General features: G+C 44.0%; 1 protein-coding gene across 47 annotated transcripts in view; it reads left to right on the forward strand.

Annotated features, from left to right (window-relative positions):
* The window catches only part of RIMS2 (regulating synaptic membrane exocytosis 2), a 741,645-nt gene that overhangs the window by 90,536 nt on the left and 631,682 nt on the right, over positions 1–19,427 (forward strand). The gene's annotated exons all lie outside the window — the stretch shown is intronic.

Consider the following 19,427-nt stretch of genomic DNA (forward strand, 5'->3'; position numbering starts at 1 on the left):
ATTGTTAAATTTATATACCGCCTTTCATTAGGGGTGCGTCCGAACCGGTCCGGAAGCCATTGTAAAGGCCTCCGGACTTTCCAGACCGGTTCGGATCTGGCTGGTCCGGGTCCGGGTGGGGGGGTTCCTTTGAGGGCGGGGAGGGTTTACTTACCCCCCCGCCACTTGCCCCCGTCCAGCGCGCGTATTTAATGTAATAATTGGGGCAGCAGGATACTTCCCTGCTGCCCCTTGTCCCTCTGCAATGCCGCCAGCCGCTTTGACTCACAGTTTTGAAAGTAATTACTGCTGCCCAGTGCCAATAATGAAGTTGAAGAAGAAGCCGGCCTCCACTTCGGCGCCTCTCCGCCCGGCGGCTCCCCCAGGAGCCGCCGCCACCTCCCAGCAGCCACTGAGAGCGGCTCTGCCATGGAGGACGCGCCGCGGCAACCCTCACTTCCGGCTACCATGCGACTTTCCCCCACATACAGAGTGGCTGCATTCTGCCACTCTGTATGCGGGGGAAAGTCGCATGGTAGCCGGAAGTGAGGGTTGCCGCGGCGCCGCGGCGCGTCCTCCATGGCAGAGCCGCTCTCAGTGGCTGCTGGGAGGTGGCGGCGGCTCCTGGGGGAGCCGCCGGGCGGAGAGGCGCCGAAGTGGAGGCCGGCTTCTTCTTCAACTTCATTATTGGCACTGGGCAGCAGTAATTACTTTCAAAACTGTGAGTCAAAGCGGCTGGCGGCATTGCAGAGGGACAAGGGGCAGCAGGGAAGTATCCTGCTGCCCCAATTATTACATTAAATACGCGCGCTGGACGGGGGCAAGTGGCGGGGGGGTAAGTAAACCCTCCCCGCCCTTAAAGGAACCCACCCCACAGTGCCGGACTGCAGCTCTGCGGTTCCGTGCACACCCCTACCTTTCATTAAAACAATCCCAAGGCCGTTTACAGCAAAAATGTAAACATAAGATGGTAAAAAAGACACAATTAAAATATTAAGTGAAAAATATTAAACAAATCTGATTAAAAATTTAAAACAAAAGCATAAAAGTAATACAGAGTATAAAGAGCAGCAGCAGAGAATCAAATAAATGCCTGGGCAAAAAGCTGGTTGCATAGCAAAAGGAATTAAAGAATGGTTCCTTTAATAGGGTTAAATATTGTTTTAAAAATTTAAATTGTTGTAATGTTTTAACTTTTTTGTTGCCATTTATTTTGTTTTAACTAATATTTTAACTTATCTGTTGTCATTTAATGTTTTAACCTTTTCTGTTGTCATCTTTTTTGCTTTGTTGTCATCTTTTTTGCTTTGTTTTGTTTGCTTTGTTGCTCAGAGACGTAAGTTTTTGGCGGTATAAAAACATGTTAAATAAATAATAAATGTTAAATAGGGTCATTTATGTTAAATAGGGCTATGTTAATTTGTGCAGAACTATTTTGCTCTTGTAAAATAGTTTTATGACCAGTTGTATTGTATTGTATTGCTGTACTGAGTTAGCAGTACCAGGATATGGCTTAAGTTGTTCCATTGCTCCAGTCTTGGAAGCCAATTCTGTTCTCTTGTGCTGCTGCTGCTAGTACCACCACCGCTGCCATCGCCACCACCACAGATATTCTCAAAGCAGTTTACAGCAGATAGCCTGGCTACCTTCATGACCGTGGAGTGGCCCAACGGTCCAGAAGGTGGTGCTGGGGGACTACTGCTTGGCTCTGTGGCCATTGGCCTGTGGGGTCCCGCAGGGTTCGGTCTTATCCCCCATGCTGTTTAATATCTACATGAAGCCGCTGGGAGAGGTCATCCGGGGTCTTGGACTGAGTTGTCAGCAATATGCGGATGACACTCAGCTCTATTTCTCCTTGTCACCTGATCCTAGGGAGGTGGTGGATGTCCTGAATCGGGGTCTGGAGGACGTGATGGGTTGGATGGGGGCTAATAAACTGAAATTGAATCCAGACAAGATGGAGGTAATGTTGGTCAGTAGGAGAGCCAATTGGGATGAGGATATTTTACCGGTTCTGGATGGGGTTGCACTCCCCCTGAAGGAACAAGTATGCAGCTTGGGGGTATTACCTTGGCGGTATTACCTATTATCTGCTTTTAGAAGCTCAGGTGGAGGCGGTGGCCAGTGGTGCCTTTGCACAGTTTCGGCTAGTGCGCCAGCTGCGTCCCTTTCTCGAGAAGGCAGATCTGGCCACAGTTACCCATGCCTTAGTCACATCAAGGCTGGATTACTATAACGCGCTCTACATGGGGCTGCCCTTGAAGAACATCCGGAAACTGCAGCTAGTGCAAAATGCGGCAGCTAGGGTTTTATCTGGAGCTGCCCGGTGGGAGCACATCACACCCATTTTGAAAGAGCTGCACTGGCTACCAGTTTGTTTCCAGGTCGATTTCAAGGTGCTGGTTTTGACCTTTAAAGCCCTAAATGGTTTGGGCCCGGGATACCTGAGGGACCACCTGCTCCCAAGGGTTGCTGCCTGCTTGACAAGATCATCTGAGGGGGCTCTGCTCCGGGTGCCGACAATGAGGGAGGCTCGGTTGTCGTGCACGCGGGACAGGGCCTTCTCTGTTGCTGCCCCCAGACTCTGGAATGCTCTCCCGGTGGCTATTCGCTCCTCAGTTTCCATCACAGCTTTTAGAAAAAATGTAGGCTTTTTGCCCAGGCATTTATTTAATTCTCTGCTGCTGCTCTTTATAATCTTTATTGCTTTTATGCTTTTTGTTTTAAATTTTTAATCAGATTTGTTTATTATTCCCCCCCCCACTTAATATTTTAATTGTGTCTTTTTTACAATGTTGTATTAAATTTTTTTTGCTGTAAACCGCCTCGAGATTGCTTTAATGAAAGGCGATAAATTTAACAAACAAACAAGCAAGCAAGCAAGCAAACAATAAATTAATTTACTCAAATTTCAAAATCCTGAGTCTGCTTTGACTGTGCACCATATACAGAGAAGCAGGCATGGTGAATCATGGGCACTTTCTTCTGCTCCACCGACCCCGGGGCAGCTGGGTCGACTGCAGGGGTTGCAGGCAAGGGCAAGGCAGGGGGTTTCTTTGCACAAGAGTTTGGCTGCCATCCCTGGGACCAGGAAAGCAGTCTCTGGGATACAGACAGCAACACAGATCTATATGGAGCACCCATGGCCTGACACTCTCGTGAGCGTGTATAGTCTGCATGGGCTGGGATAGCCACCCTCATCACAGAGGACATATTGCTCCAAGAACTGGAGCGATTCTTATCCCGCTGGTCTTGCTCATGAGTAAACCATGAAACTAGCTGGGTGACTCTGGGCCAGTCACTTCTCTCCTAGCCTAACCTACTTCACAGGGTTGTTGTGAAAGAGAAACTCAAGTATGTAGTACACTGCTCTGAGCTCCTTGGAGGAAGAGTGGGATATACATGTAATAATAATAATAAGAAGAAGCCAGGGTTGTAAACCCTCCTCCCCGGAAGTGGCCTCCTCCCCACCCTTTGTTTGGAAAAAAATAGCACAAGAATCACCCAGGCATTTCTCTTCTCTCCCCTCTGATGGTCCTTCTTATGAGCTGTCTGGAGTTGTCCCTGTGGGCTTTCACTCCCATGCCTGGCCACTGAGCCCTGGATTAGGTGGCTGGATCCTTGAAAAGGGATCTCAGTTGGCCCAAGACTGACACTGGTGAATGGTGCGGTGGCCATTTTGGAGGCTGCCGTGCCTGCGCAATTGGCTTGTGCCACACAGAGGCCAATTGCGCAGGCGCAGCGGCCTCCAAAATGGCCACCACGCCAGAGAGGGAAGCCCCGAATGAGCCAAAGAGCCAGCTGAATGGCCGGTGGCGGCATAAAGGGAGGCCGGCGGGGGGAGGGGGAACCTCTGTGGACCCCCCTGCCGCCTCCAGCAACTCCCCCGAAGGGGGCAAGTAAATATTTTTTAATTTTAAAAAATGTCCGCGCACCCCCGGACCGAACCGAACAGGGGGCAGTTCGAGGGGGTGCAGGACCGAACTGGCGTGGTCCAGTTCGGATCTGGTCCGGACTTGAACTGAACAGGACCAGCCAGTTCCATGCACACCCCTACGCCCTACCACTTGCTGGGTGTGGGGAGCAAGGGACAGATTGGGAATCAGGGATGCTTGACAGGCTGGCCAGTCTGGGATGGTTCATGGTGGCGATTCTGTAGCCTGGCAACGCCATAGCTGCACGACTGACAGGAGGGGCGTGACCGGTTTTCCGAGAAGCTGCCAGTGAGAAGTTCTGAAAGCAAGGAGCAGCCATGTCCTCAGGCAGGTCTGCATTACTGCCTCTATGACTGGGGTTTGGAAATGTGTGCAAAATTGTGGTTAAAGCTGAGTCAGCAGTTGGACGTAATGCTTTGGCGACAAAACCACGGTTGTTGGCAGTGAAGCTTAGAGAAAACTGAAGGTTCCAATTGCAGTTTGTCGATACAAAACGGAGTTAGCTTTTGGTTTGTAACCTCGGTTTCGCACATTCGGGCATACTGCAGTTACAACTTCGGCCAATTATAACTGCGGTTATCCTGTCCATGAACTCAGCTTCTCTTTGAAGTAATGGAATATGAAAGTTGCCTGTGTTGTATCAGTGATGGCTGTTTCAACATGTTGCTGTCATAAAGTGATACCAATAGCTATAGCAATAGCACTTACATTTATATACCGCTTTATAGCCGGAGCTCTCTAAGCGGTTTACAATGATTTAGCATATTGCCCCCAACATTCTGGGTACTCATTTTACCGACCTCGGAAGGATGGAAGGCTGAGTCAACCTTGAGCCCCTGGTCAGGATCGAACTTGTAACCTTCTGGTTACAGGGCGGCAGTTTTACCACTGCGCCACCAGGGGCTCTATGATGAATATGCTTGTATGATATTTTCCTGGAATCAGCTTAACCCTGAAGATGAAGTACTCAGCCTAGGTCTCCCACCAGAACTCTAACCAGCAGTATGATCTGTTTGCTTATCTTTCTCTGACTGAATCCCTACCACAGGTCTTTTCAGCCTTTTAAGGAAACTCAGGTCTTGCATCCTCTTCTTTGACCCTGTTCAGCGGCCTTTCTTTAGTAGCTTGCTCAGTACTCAGCTCCTATTTATGGAAAGTTCTGTTCTGGAGAGATTGCTTGTCTCCAATCAGAATAATTTTCTTTAGAGCACTGCTTCTAGGTAGTAGCCGAGCCCAGTAGCCCTGGATAGGATGAGTCCAGTGAAGTGGTGCTTTCATGACCAAGTGGTATATAGTTGTGTTCTTTTGGTCAAACATTGAGAGTTCCAGCACAGTGTTTCAGGTTTGGAGAGCTTTCCCCTCACACTTCTGGTATTGGTGACCAGTCAGTGCTGTTTCAGGCCTGGGTGATATATGTAGACACACACTGGTGCTAACATCAGACTAACATTGTGCTTGAGGAAGAGCACTTCTTGTTGTGCAAGGGGATTTTCATTTATCCCTCCTTCCAGCTGTAGCTGCCTATAAAGGTTTTACCTCCCAAAAATATGCCTGGTCCTGAGTCTCCAGCAAATGTGGCAGCAACCATAACTGGACCCCTCCAGAAGATAGTAATAAATGGCAGGGTTCATGACAAAGAAGGCCCTCTCTTAGATACCCTGGGCCCGTAATTAATGCACATAATAACCAGCACTTTATATTTTGCCTGGAAATATATCGGTAGCCAGTGCAGTTCTTTTAAAATCAGTGTTAAATATGTGGTCCTTTCGGATTGTCCCAGAGACCAATCTGGCTGCTGCATTCTGTACCAATCCTAGTTTCCAGACTACTTACAAAGGCATTCCCACGTAGAGTGCATTACAGTGGTCAAGCCTTGGTTACCAGCATAGGTACCACTGTTTTAAGGTCATTCACTTTTACAAGTAACATGCTGTTATCCCCTTTTACAAGTTTACAAGACACATTTTGACACTTGCTGCCACTACCACTGTTGCAGCCACTGCTGTTGCAGTTTTGTACTCTCTGCCACTCATCAGTGCCAGTGATGCTGCTGCTTGGGCAGCAGCAACTGGCTCATTCACTTGCTGGCCTATCCATTGCTGCTGCTGTCTCCCCAGTACTGCACTTTCCTTAGAAACGAAAAGAAACAAAACCAAAACCAGATCAGGAGAGACAACCGCAGCAGCAATGCACAGGCCAGCCAGCAAGTGAGTGGAAAGAGGAGGCAGGAAGGGTCAGGGTGATGTGACAGTGGAGAGGAGGAGGGAAAGTGAGCTTTGGCCCAAGGTGGAATTGGCATGAAGCAATAATTGAGCCAGTTTCTCCAGAAATTGGTTAAATATCTCATCAGATATATAAATATTACCACGGTTAAATATCTACTGGGCAGTGACAAGATGGCATGCAGGGTTTATTGAGCCCTGTCCTAGATAGGTTGTACTGCAAGATCGATCAGTTTCAATCTGATTGCTCAATGTTTCTAGGTAAAATTCAGTGTGCTGAAATTTGCAGTGTGTTGGTCAAACGGCAGTGTGCTGGTTTAGGGATGCTATTTCACGTTTGGTTGTGTGTGAGAAAAGAGATTTTAGTGGTGGAGGAAGATTCACGGCAAAGTTCAAAGGCCTGCTCACGTGTGCATTCACATTTAAATTGCATAAGAAAACTATTTTAAAAGCATCTCTTGTGATTACTTTTGATGCTTCAGAGTAACCAGTGAAGTAGTGTAGGTACTCCTGAAGAGTAACCAGGCATTGCCTGATACATGGGGAAGGGAGGGCTATTAACATAACATAAGCACATAAGAACAGCCCTGCTGGATCAGGCCCATGACTCATCTAGTCCAGCATCCTGTTTCACACAGTGGCCCACCAGATGCCACTGGGAGCCTGCAGGCAAGAGTTGAGGGCATGCCCTCTCTCCTGCTGTTACTCCCCTGCAGGGAGTATTCCTTCTCTGCCTTCCCCAGTTGGTGCTCCTGACTGGTGTGAAGGGTCCTCTAATGGCTTACTCATCATAAAGATGGCAAGTAGATGAGTTGTCCTTCTCTATAACTTGTATCTCACAACAGGGCATCATAGCACCTTGGGCTAATATACCAGCCTGTAACCCTCTGTCAGCTTGTGGTGTCAGCACAGTGCCTCAAGTCATGATATATCAGTGGCACAGTACTAGGAATGAACATTTGACACCTTAGCTGCCAGTGCTGCATTGGGCGATTAGGAGTCTCCATTTAAGTAGTCCAACTGAGATTTCAGTCCTCTATTATTGATCGTGCCTAATATAGCTGGTATTGCACAGAAGCCTGAAATCGGACCATCTGCCTCATTTGGGAGGAAGGTGGGGCTGAGGAAGGGACTCTTTCGCCACTTTCTCTCCCACTCCATCCCTCCCTCCAGCAGTGAGTCAGTGGCGGTGAGTGCTTGAGTGCTTTTAGTTCAGCTGCAGCGCACCTCTTGCCAGGGTGCCCAACCCAGCGAGCCCCTGCCCCAGAGCAGCCAAGGCCCATTCCCAGTTTGGGAGGTGGAAGTGCTCTTGCCGCTGTCCTGCTCCACTGTTGCTCAGCGGCAGCTTTAAAAGTTTTTTTAAAAAGTTATTTTAAGGTAAAAAGTGGGACAAATTGTGTCCCGAACAGGATTTCCCCGCAGGAAGTATGGACAACCCATACTAATGTGGGACAGTTGGCAACTCTAGACATCATGCCTCTGAAGCTCATAGCCACCAGACTAGTATCCACTGATAGACCTGTCCTCCATGAATCTGTCTAAGTCCCCTTTAAAGCCATCCAAGCTGGTGGCCATCACCCCATCCCATGGCAAAGAATTCCATAGATTAATTATGTGCTGTGTGAAAAAGTACTTCCTCTTGTCGGTCCTCAATTTCCTGACCTTCAGTGTGAGTGAGAGAGAAATTTCTCTCTGTTCACTCTCTCCACTCCATGCATAATGTTATTTACCATGTCTCCCATTAGTCATGTCCCCACTTAGTCACCTCTTTTCCAAAGTAAAGAGCCCTAGATGCTGTAGGCTAGCCTCATTAGGAAGGTGCTCCAGGCCCCTGATCATCTTGGTTGCCCTCTTCTGTACCTTCTCCAGTTCTCCAGTATCAAAATATGGTGACTAAAACTATATTGTACTCCAGATGTGGCTGCACCATAGATTTATACAAGGGCATTATAATATTAGCATTTTTATTTTTATTTTTATTTCCAATCCCCTTCCTAATGATCCCAAGCATGGAATTGGCCTATTTCATAGCTGCTGCACACAGAGTCAGCATTTTCAAGGAGCTGTCCACCATGACCTTAAGATCTCTCTCCTGGTAAATCACTGACAGCTCAGACCCCACCAGATATTCCCCTTAGGAGATGGAGCTGCTCTGGGAAGAGCATCTAGGTTCCACTTTCATTCCCTGGCATCTCCAAGATAGGACAAGATTATTTTTTTTTAATTTTTGATAGGACAAGATTTTTTTATTGAACCAACAAACTACCAAAGCATACAGTACACTAGGGCTGAGAGAGATTCCTGCCTGCAAGTTTGGAGAAGCCGCTGCCAGTCTTTGTAGACTGTTTGGAGAAGCCGCTGCCAGTCTTTGATGGACCTATGGTCTGACTCAGTAAATGGCAGCTTCCTTTATTTCTAGAATATATGTAAAGTTGGGGTTTTTTGCCCCAGTATGCATCACCTTACACTTGCTAGCACTTGTGAACCACATTTGCCATTTTGTTGCCCACTTCCGCAGTTTGGAGAGATGCTTTTGGAGCTCTTCACAGTTTGTTGTGGATATCACAACTCTAAATAGTTTGGTGTCATCTGCAAATGTGGCCACCTCGCTGATTACCTCAACTTCTAGAATAAATTAAAAAGCACTGGTCCTGATACCAATCAGTGTGACCTCACTTCTTACTTTACTCCAATTAGAGAACTGTCAATTAATTCCTGTGCTTTGTTTCCTATCCTTCAACCACTTATCAATCCACACATGAACTTGTCCCCATATCTAAGACTGCTAAGTTTTCTCAAGAGTCTTTGGTGGGGAACTTTGTCAAAAGCTTTTTAAGTCCTATGTAAACCAGATCACTGTTTGACATAGGACTATGTCAACTGTATTACTTTTATCCACATGCCTGTTGGCACTCTCAAAGAACTCCAAAAGGTTAGTGAGGAAAGACTTGCCCTTGCAAAAGCCATGCTGGTTCTCCTTCAGCAAGGCCTTTTCTTCTATATGTTTAACAATTTTGTCCTTAAGTATGCTTTCTATCAATTTACCTAGCATCAAAGTTAAGCTAACCAGCCTGTAATTTCCCAGATCCCCTCTGTATCCCTTTTTGAAAATTGGGGTGACATTGGCTACTTTCCAGTCCTCTGGTACAGAGCCTGATTGCAGGGACAAGTTAAACATTTTTGCTAGGAGATCAGCAATTTCACATTTGAGTTCCTTCAGAACTTTTGGGTGGATGCCATCTGGCCCTGGCAATTTGTTAATTTTTAGTTTTTCAAGACAGTTTAGTCTATCTTCCTTTGTCACCTCAAATTGGCCCAGTTCTTCAGCCTCTAAACCTGAGAAGCTCAGTTCCATAGCAGGTATTTGGTCAGTATCCTCCGCCGTGAAGACAGACGCAAAGAACTCATTCAACTTCTCTACAATCTCTTTATCCTCCTTAATAATCCCTTTCACGCCCTCATCATCTAAGGGGCCAACCACCTCCCTGGCAGGTTTTCTACTTCTGATATATTTAAAGAAGTTTTTGTTGTTCTCCTTGACACTTCTAGCTATATGCTGCTCAAACTCTCTTTTTGCATCCGTTATTATTTCCTTGCGTTTCTTTTCTTGTTCACTTTAATACTATTATCTTTAATACTATTAAAGTTCCAGTCTAAGCTATTAAAATATAAAGTGATTTCTTGTGTGTATTAACATTAGTAATTATAGGTTAGTTTTTAAAATGTGTGAGGTAATTTGCATACTACAAGTAGGACACAGTCTGTTTTGTTTTGTTCCTGAACCATTTAATCTATTTTGAAAATTGCATCCTTTATTCTGAATTAGAGTATCATTATATTTTCTTTATTTCTAACTGTTAGAATTTTTTTTCTTCCTAAGTGATAATACAGTTACAGAGGTTGCTGTTAATTTTTAACAGCATGTCTGGTAACTTGTGGAGCTTTTTATTTAAGACTTTGTAATGTATTTCAAAGAAATAATTGTTGTAGGAAGAAAATAAAATATTGAACTGTAAGCAATTTCTTCTGACACTCAAGAATAATGTCTAATTCCATGTTTCTTACAATTGCATTGTTATCTGCATTGGTTATTAATGACATTTTGTATTTACAGTCTCCTGCTTTCATATTGTCTCGTCATGAATGACAGTTCTATTCATTTTAAATGAATACACCAACTGCAAACAAACATGAATGAATGTTCCTAATTAGCTGGTAACAAGAGCATTGAGTCCCTGCTTTAGAACAATTATTTGTTAGGTAAATAGTCTTGCATCTATGACTCTAGATTCATTCAGTTATTAAACATTCAGCATTCACTTCATACAAAAGTTTGAACAAAGTGTACACACACACACACTCAATAGTATACACACATAAACAGAATAAAATATACAAGTAGTATTACATTTCTGCTTTGATAGAATTAATTTTACTCCCCCAATAAAAATATTATTGTTTACAACTTAAGAGATTACATTTTGAAATTCATGTAATTAACTTTTAAGTGACTGTATTGAGACTACCCAACAGAATATGTTTATTAACTACCTTATAAATAATTTTGTTGAACCTATTCAAATGTATGAAGTATTTCCACAGACTACAGACATTCTAGTATTGAACCACTTATCATATGGAGGATTTCAAAATGAAAAATATATTTAGGGACACAACTCCCACTGATGATTAACTGCCTAAATATCTTTCCTGCTTATTGTCCCCTAGATCCAGTCCTCTTTTATTTCCTGGAGGTGGATGGCAGCAGAGCAATCTCCACTTCTGTCTCTCTGTTTTATCTTGTGTTCTGTCGCTAGACAACTAGCATAAAGCAGACCGGGGGCCAGATCTCTTTGTTAGCAATAGTTGTATTAATAATTATTATTATTAATTGTAGTAATTAAAAAAACCTTTGGTTTAAGATGATAGTTAAGATGCTTTAATTTTCACTTGTGCTATACAAAGTGTGGAAATTTCAAATAAAGTGCCCATCTTAACTTGAATGCCATTTAAATCTAAAAAGTGTATACAGTATATATGACATGGGCATTAAGATGAGTACTTTAACTTGCAACTTCCACACTTTTTAGCGCATGAGTGAAAATTAAGAAAACATCTTAACTCTCAACTTAAACCAAAAGTTTGAGTCTCACATATAATGCTGGTTTTACAATTGCGCCCTATATTTTATTTTAAACTGAACGTTTTCCCCCCTCATTACTGAATTTCAAGGTTTTTTTGAAATAGAAAATCTGATTGGGCACTGTGGGAAAGAGAAGTGTAACAGTGGCTCTCACCTATGTTGGCTTAAGTAGTCTCCATATTCATAGGTGTGCACCTTTGATGTAGAACATTAATGTTCAAAGGCAGAATTCTGGCTGTTCATAAGGGGCAGTATACCTCTGCTGTAGAATCTTCCCCAGAATTCTAGTTGCTTGTTGCGGGGAATCGGGTAGTGCCGTTTCATTTCTGTGAGGTTTTTGGAGCTTCTCAGAAGGCACTGTATGAAACAGGAAGCTGGGCTAGATGGATTTTTAATCTGATTTAGGAGGACTCTCATCTTCTTATTAAAAGTGCATTGTTCAGATTCATGGAGAAGTGCTACAGTGGCTATTACTCATGCTGGCTAAGTTTAACCTCCATAATTAGAGGTACTATGATATAGAACCTATGTATTCAAAGGCAGAGCCCACTGCTTTCCTTCTTTCCTCTTCTTCACCGCTACCCGACTGCCCATCTTCTTGGCCACTGGCCACTTGACTGGCTGCCTTCACTACTATGGCACAGGTGTGGCCTGATGATGTGGCTGAGCTGGCAAGGCTCCAGATGCCAGTGAGAACAACCCTCCTTTAAGGAGTCCTCTTGTTCTTGCTGGGATTGCTGCATGGCTTGGTGGCATTAGAGAGCTGCTGGTGGAGCATCCAGTGTTGGGGGAGTGCTGGGAAGCTTAGGTAGCAGAAGAGCAGCAGCAGCCCTGTTTAGCCACACTCTGTTATGCCCTTGGAAGGCAGTCTCCCACAGCCTTGTGTGCCCTTGCAAGTTCCACCATCACCTGCCACTGCCCCATGTGCCCTTGCAAGATATGTCAGTGTTGCATGTGCACTTGTGGAATGCCCTCGCATCTATTCACCACCCTGCCACTGCCTTGTGTGTTCTTGGAAGGTCCTCTGCCATCTTGCCATCTCCTTAGCGGTGAGTCTGAGCAAGCAGCAACTGAAGTGTATCTATATACTCACTATCATTTGTGTAACAGTATGTATGAAAATTAGAGAAGGAAGTAGCAGTTGGAGGGAAACAAAGTATGAAGAAGGTACAGGAAGTGAGGAAAAGGCATAGGGTAGAGTTCTGGTGTGTGTGGGATGAAGGCACAGAGAGAACTGCAGGGCCTCTAGTAGTTCTGTAGTGTGCACTTAATTTAATGAAGGGCATTGCTTATGTCCTTTATGTCTGTCACTATATCTTGACACAATCTAGGCTGGGGTGGATCCAGTAGGGTGTGCCAGGGTGCTCTGGCACCTTCTGTGAACAGGGCTGGCCCAAGGACTTTTGATGCTCCATGCAAAGCCTGGCCCACTGCTCCTGCTGCTCCTGCCACCGCCAGTGGATGGGCCTGCGGGAAAAGGAGGTGCGGTGAACATAGGAAGCTGCCATATACTGAGTCAGACCATAGGTCCATCTAGTTCAGTATTTTCTACACAGACTGGCAGTGGTTTCTCCAAGGTTGAAGGCAGGAATCTCTCTCGGCCCTATCTTGGAGATGCCAGGGAGGGAACTTGGAACCTAGATGCTCTTCCCAAAGTGGCTCCATCCCCTGAGGGGAATATCTTACAGTGCTCACACATCTGGTCTCCCTTTCATATGCAGCCAGGGCAGCCCCTCCTTAGCTAAGGGGACAAGTCATGCTTGGTACCACAAGACCAGCTCTCTTCTCTCTTTGGTAGGAGCAGCTGGTACAGTTCACTGGCTTCTCTGGCCACCCATGTGGCTGCCAGCCAGCTCACTGGTTCCTTTGTCCAGCTGCATGGCCAGAGAAGCTGGTAAGCCAGCTGGGAGCTGCACCCACCACTCTCTTGTCCTCTGGCCACCTGCCTGTTCTTCTGGCTGGGAGCTGGGAGCAGGAAAAGCAGGTGGGTGGCCAGAGGAGAAAAGGAGACAGCAGAAGTGGAGGGAGAGACAGTTGGATGCCACATCCGCCACTCGTTATCCTTGTCCTCCATCCAAGTGCACACATTTGCCACCTTGCTTTATTATACACAGAAAAACAAAACAAAGTCATGTGAGTGAGAGTGAGATGGGAGTGGAGTGGAGTATGTGTGTTTGTATGTAGAATGTCTGTCTGTGTGTATGTGTGTATATAAGAAGCAGGGAAGAAAATGCAACACAGAATGGAGTAGCCTTTCCTCACCTCAGTCTTTTCAAAAATCCTCCAAGACCAGGAGAACTGTGAGTTTTGGATCCCATTTTCCCCCTTCCTCTGTTCTATGTTTTGTACAAAGTCGGTCTCCCCGCGCCCCACAAGCCATATACTTCTAACATTAAAACAATTCCTTTCTTGTTAAAAAGGGCTTGTGAGGAGCTGTTGTGAATTCCTGCTCCCTCCCATCCCCGCCATGGATCATGAGTTTATTGGGCATTGGATTACTAGTGTTGACTTTTTCCTCCCTAAGAAACCTTTTGTGGGGGCAATAATGTGTGTGACTGGCCTATTGTGGATTCCTGTTCCCCTCCCACTGCTGATTAGGTCTTTATTTGACATTTCTTTAAGATTATATGTGTTTTGGGGGCATTGGATTAGAATTGCTGCCTTTTCATCACTAAAAAGTCTTATTTTCCTAGTCTGTGGACTACACCTTTTCATCCCAGCACAGCATCGCTGATGGTGGCTATTGCTGGGGTGCTGGTGCTCCCTCTGTATCTGATTAGAGACTGTGGGTCCTTTTGCTATGTAAACTGCTCTGTGAACTTTGTTTAAAAACAGTTGTTAAAATATTTTAACAATTGCATAGAGTCTAATTAGAATAGTTGTAATGGACACTGTGCAGGAAATGACATGTAGAAATTTGCGGGGTGGGAGTTACAGGGGCCCTGTAAGGCCACTAGGTCCAAAGTCTGAAATTACCTAGCTGTAGCCCTGGCTTTGCAGTCACTTGCCTTAGGGTAAGAAGTGGAGTCTGTTCACACCTTAAGAACAAAAGAAGAGCTGTGCAGGGTCAGACTAAAGGTTCAGCCTCCTGTTTCTAACACTGGCTAGTGAAATGCTTCCGAGAAACCTGGAGCAGTGCACAAAGGCAACTGCTCTCCCCGAATGCTTGCCTCTGTTCCATTTCCTGTTCTCCATGAATTTGTCTTATCCCCATTTAAAAGCCAGCTAAGCTAGTGTCCATCTTCATGTCCTGAGGTGAACTCCATGAAGTGATGAGGATGAGGCACTGTGTTGCATAGAGTCTTATGAATGTATATGTTTTAATTATATGTGAAATTTTAATTTTTTTGTGAAAAATTATCTTTTTTAACTAAACGATTTTTTCCCCTTTGGTACCCTGTGTAATTTCCTGTTGGATCCACCTCGAGCTAGGCCATATGGCTTGTTGACTTTTGTTTAAATATAGCCTTCTCTTTCAAAGGGTAATGTCTCAGGAAGTCATGTAGGCATTCTACCTCAGTGGTCTGAAAAGCCACCTAATGGCGCAGCGGGGAAATGCTGGACTAACAAGCAGAACGTTGCTGGTTCAAATCCCTGCTGGTACTATATTGGGCAGCAGCAAAATAGGAAGATGCTGAAAGGCATCATATACTGCATGGGAGGAGGCAATACGTCTCCTGTATAATACCAAAGAAAACCACAGCGCTCTGTGGGCGTCCACCAGGTGTTGAAATTGACTTGATGGCACACTTTACTTTACTTAGTCTGAAATGAGAGGTCTTCATTGGAAAATGAATAGGGAAATCAAGAAACTTATCTATTTTTGTAAATTGGTTGCATTTTTAATATTTTAATGAAGTATTGGTAAATTAGAGTAGTTAAATTGATGTATTGGTAAATTAGGGCTGTTAAATTGTTTTTAGTAAAGTTCAGAACACTGCCAGCAAATTATATGCATACAAGTATTTGCACACAAACACATATACATAGGTTTTAAAGGCCTTTAAAACCATGTTGTTAAAGTATGGTTTAAGTATGGGCAGAGATGGATGCTTATCCACAAGTCCATTAATGCTACTAAAGCCCTTTTAAAAAAGAATCATGCCCGCACATTTACACCAAAGAAGGCCAATGCCCCACCATTTAGGAATATTAATATTTTTGTGTTGAGCAGACCAGAAGCTGCTTGCTATTAGGTCTAGTCAGTTTCCTGTACTCCATTGACTTATATGGAGCACATAATCCATTATGTTTTTACAGTTATTAGGGTCACAGGGTCAATGTAGAGTCAGTGTAGGGTCATACCTAGTGCATAGTAGTAGTAGTAGTAGTAGTAGTGAGGGAGAGGCAGCATTCCTTTTCCCACAGAAATTTGTTAGTGCACAGCCTCCATCCATAGTTTTACAGAATCTTGAAGGATATTCCCTGCAATTACTCTTGCCATCCACTTGGGGGTGCTCTGAATCAGAGGAACTGCAATTATGATGCTAGTAGTTAACCTACTTTCTATTTTGCTTTCCATGGTAACAACGTCCAAGGGAATAGCCATGTTAGTCTGTTGCAGCAAAAATGACATCGTTTTGTGGCACCTCCATGCATTCTATGAGGGCTGTAATCCATGAAAGTTTATACTACAATAAATGTGTTAGTTTTTAAGATGCCACAACATTCTATTTTCCCCCTTTTGAATTAGTGTGTGCCTAGGGAAAATAAGAGGGGTAAAGAATTAGAGAAATAAATTTATCATGGCCACTGGAGAGAGAAGAAATCATGTGTCGCTGTATTTGTCCATTAGAAAAAATACTCAAAAAACTTTTATTGGGACCAATTAAAATATCACAAAGTAGTCAGCAAACTTTTCAGCCACATATGACTTTTTTGTATGTGTTGGAGGATACCAGTACAGCTATCCAGGAGAGGGATCTTACAATTAGATGAAGATTATCTTTGACCACTTGAAGATATCTGGGGGGGTTTTGGGGCGGGGAGGGGGAGGTTGGGTGGTGGTGGTATTTGTTTCCATTTAATAGGTAATTCTACCAAGTATGACTTCTCTTGACGTTATCTGGTGCATTATCTAAAATTAATCTCCATTAATTCATCTTAATTTGCTAATATATAGATTACCATGTTTCTCGTTCCTTCTGCGCTCTGCATGTATGTTTCAATTAATGCAAAATATCTTATCACCTCAGTAAAGAAGTGAAATTGGATTATATGCAGAACAGTGTCTTCTGCTAACTGGGCAGAGAGGCACCTTTTAAGCAGTTGCTCTTAAATATTTAGCAGAGGGATACCATATATCCCTATTCAACCCAATATATTATCCCTCCAGTGACTATTGCTGTGTCTTCCTTTTCTTTCTAGATTATCTTTGGTACAGGGAACTTCCTTTTTATTCATTTTGCTATGTAAAATGCTTTGAGAATATTTTTCTTGAAAAGTGACATATAAATATTGTAAATATTGATGATGATGATGATGATGATTAAAAATAACTAGGATAACCATTTATGCATTTGGTTCAGTTCTCACATTCATTAGTGTCCCCTGCTATAGAATAAAAGAGGTAATTCAGAGATGGCCAAAAAAAGAAGAAGGAATTCAGCTATCCAGACTTAGAATCTGACAAAAGAACATGATTCCTCTAACTTCTCCTAGCCTTGCTATCTTCCTTCCTTCCTGTAGGGCAAAAGTTGGTGATTGGGGGTGGGGTGGGGAGTTGTTGAGTGCTTGCTGGAGGGGGTGTCAGTGGAAGCATCTCATGCTCGGTCATTCTTTAATTGTATTTCTATGATTGAGGCCCTGTTCAGATAGGGACCTTGGGAAGTGCGGTAGACACTGACAGTCAGGCATAGGTTTAAATGCTGCTTGTGGCATGGGGCATGGTTGAAGATTTTCACAAGTTATTGTTATCTGTGTTATCAGTTGTGCTGAATTTCTGAACATTCACTAATGATACTAAATTCAGTTAGGGTTATGCTTTCAGCATATGAAGTGCAAGAGGCATGTTGGGCTGTGGACACTGGACATTAATAATTAGTAGTTGTAAACATTGTGGGCAAGACAACAAGATGGATGGTTAAAAAGAGAGAGAGAGAGATGAAGCTAACAAGGTTTCCACCCATGTGTCAAAGAATGTGATGATAAAAGGTGGAATCATAGCATATATACACATGCAGAAGAACAAGGACCTTGCATCATAAAGTGTATTTCTGATCACCTCTGTTTCTGAGTTAAAACAAATGGCCAGACTCAGGTTTCATTTTGTGTCTCTGTACTACAAAATAGCTTTTGCCCTATGTTGGGTTATAGGTAAAGAGGTGGGGAGGTCATAGCTCAGAGCTTAGGCTTTGCATGTTTAAGGTTCTCGGTTCAATCCATGGCATCTCCAGTTAAAAGGATCTCGGGTATCACGGATGGTAAGACTCTTGTCCGAGGCTTTGGGGGAATCTTTGACAGTCAGAATAGGTAATACTGCGTTAGATGGACCAATTATCTGACTTTGTATACAGCAGCTTCTTTTGTTCAACAGCAATAAGTGATGAAAATACTTCCTTAGTCTTTTAAAATATGTGTGGGGTATTTTATAATATCTGCATGCTGTTGAACGCTTCCCATGACTTTAAAGATGCATTCTTCCCATTATTTTAAAGATTTGGCATCAGCATTAAATCTATTTCCTTACGAGGTGCTTCTTCACTTTCTCTGCAAGCATATGCATGCTGCTCTGCTGCATCATTCCTTTCATCAGGGACACAATCAGCAAAGCTCTTGCTTATGCATACGATTAGAACATCCTATAATCCTGGTCAGCAACTAAGTAACAGGCCATTTTCTAAACTGAGCACAGGTAGAAAAGTGATCAGCATTGGTTTGGCTGACTGACTGACTGAGATGGACTTACTCACATACAAACTGAGACATGGGTACAGGGCTCTTTACTTTGCTCGCTGGTGGCAGCAACTGCAGTTTTGGCAAAGGTTTCCCGTATGATACCTCAAACATTCACTTGAAGCAGCAGGTGACCTTTAACCACCATCCCTCCAGTGTGAATGCATTGGAACAATGAATACCTGCAAAACTATGTAACGAAACTCTGGCACTGTTTTAAAAAAATTAGAACAGTTTTGGGTGTGGATTGTTTTGAGTGGAGATGTGGTGGCCTCCATATTCACCATTTATCTATAACAATTTGACATCCTGTTGGATCAAAATACATTGTTACCTGTGTTTTGAGCCCTTTGAGGGAAGAAGCTGTGGGGGAACATGATTTGGAGAAAAGAAATGGCAGGTGAAGAAGGGTTAAAAATCTTTTCTCCCTGCCATTTCTCTGTGCCAACTATCTCATACTGAAATTTAAAATGATACAATAGAATACAAGCCCCCCCCCCCCAAGTCAGGGCTCTGTTACTTGTGTTTGCCCCTCAAGAGTACTCCTCATGGGCAACTCAAGTACTCGTCCCCATTTGCTTGCTTTTAATGCACACAGAACTGAGGAACTAAAGGCCAAAATAGGCATTTTGACCAACCACGTATTTGTTAAACACTTGCTTGCCTCGTCACCTGTAAAATACGCGTTCAGGGCATCTGCTTTTTATTGCAAAAGGGGAATGTACAGGGAAGAAGAATGAAAACTGTACCCTGCCCTGATTTTAGTAGATGAAGATTGGCCTGTCTTAGTTTCTGGCACGAATTTAAATAAGTAGTATAACAGACTGTTTTAAATCTCCAAACTTAATGAAGTGCTGTTTTTTGTTTACAAAATTGTTCATGCAACATTGCATAATATGTAGATGCATGAGCTATGGAAGTAATTTTCAATGTAAAAAACCCCCCACTTTTGTGAATATATTATACAAAAAGAGGCTGTTCTCATGCATACCCTAACCCAGACTAGGGAAGCCCAGCCTGGGTTTGGCAGCATGTGAGAACTGGGATTGGGCCTGATCCCAGGGGGCAATGCTGCCTAGCCTAGCTTTTCAACCTGGGTCTTAGCCAAGGTTAAAGGCTTGAGAAAGCCCTTAACTCGGGCTCTGGGATTGTGTGCTTTCTGGGGCTGTATTCAGCCCCAGAGGACACAGACAGGCGCCTAGAGTGCTGTCTCCTTGGGGAATTGCCCAGTGCACTGCACATGTTGCGCAGTGC

The sequence above is a fragment of the Hemicordylus capensis genome, chromosome 4 (genome assembly GCF_027244095.1).
Source record: "Hemicordylus capensis ecotype Gifberg chromosome 4, rHemCap1.1.pri, whole genome shotgun sequence".
In the NCBI taxonomy this organism is placed as follows: Eukaryota; Metazoa; Chordata; class Lepidosauria; order Squamata; family Cordylidae; genus Hemicordylus; species Hemicordylus capensis.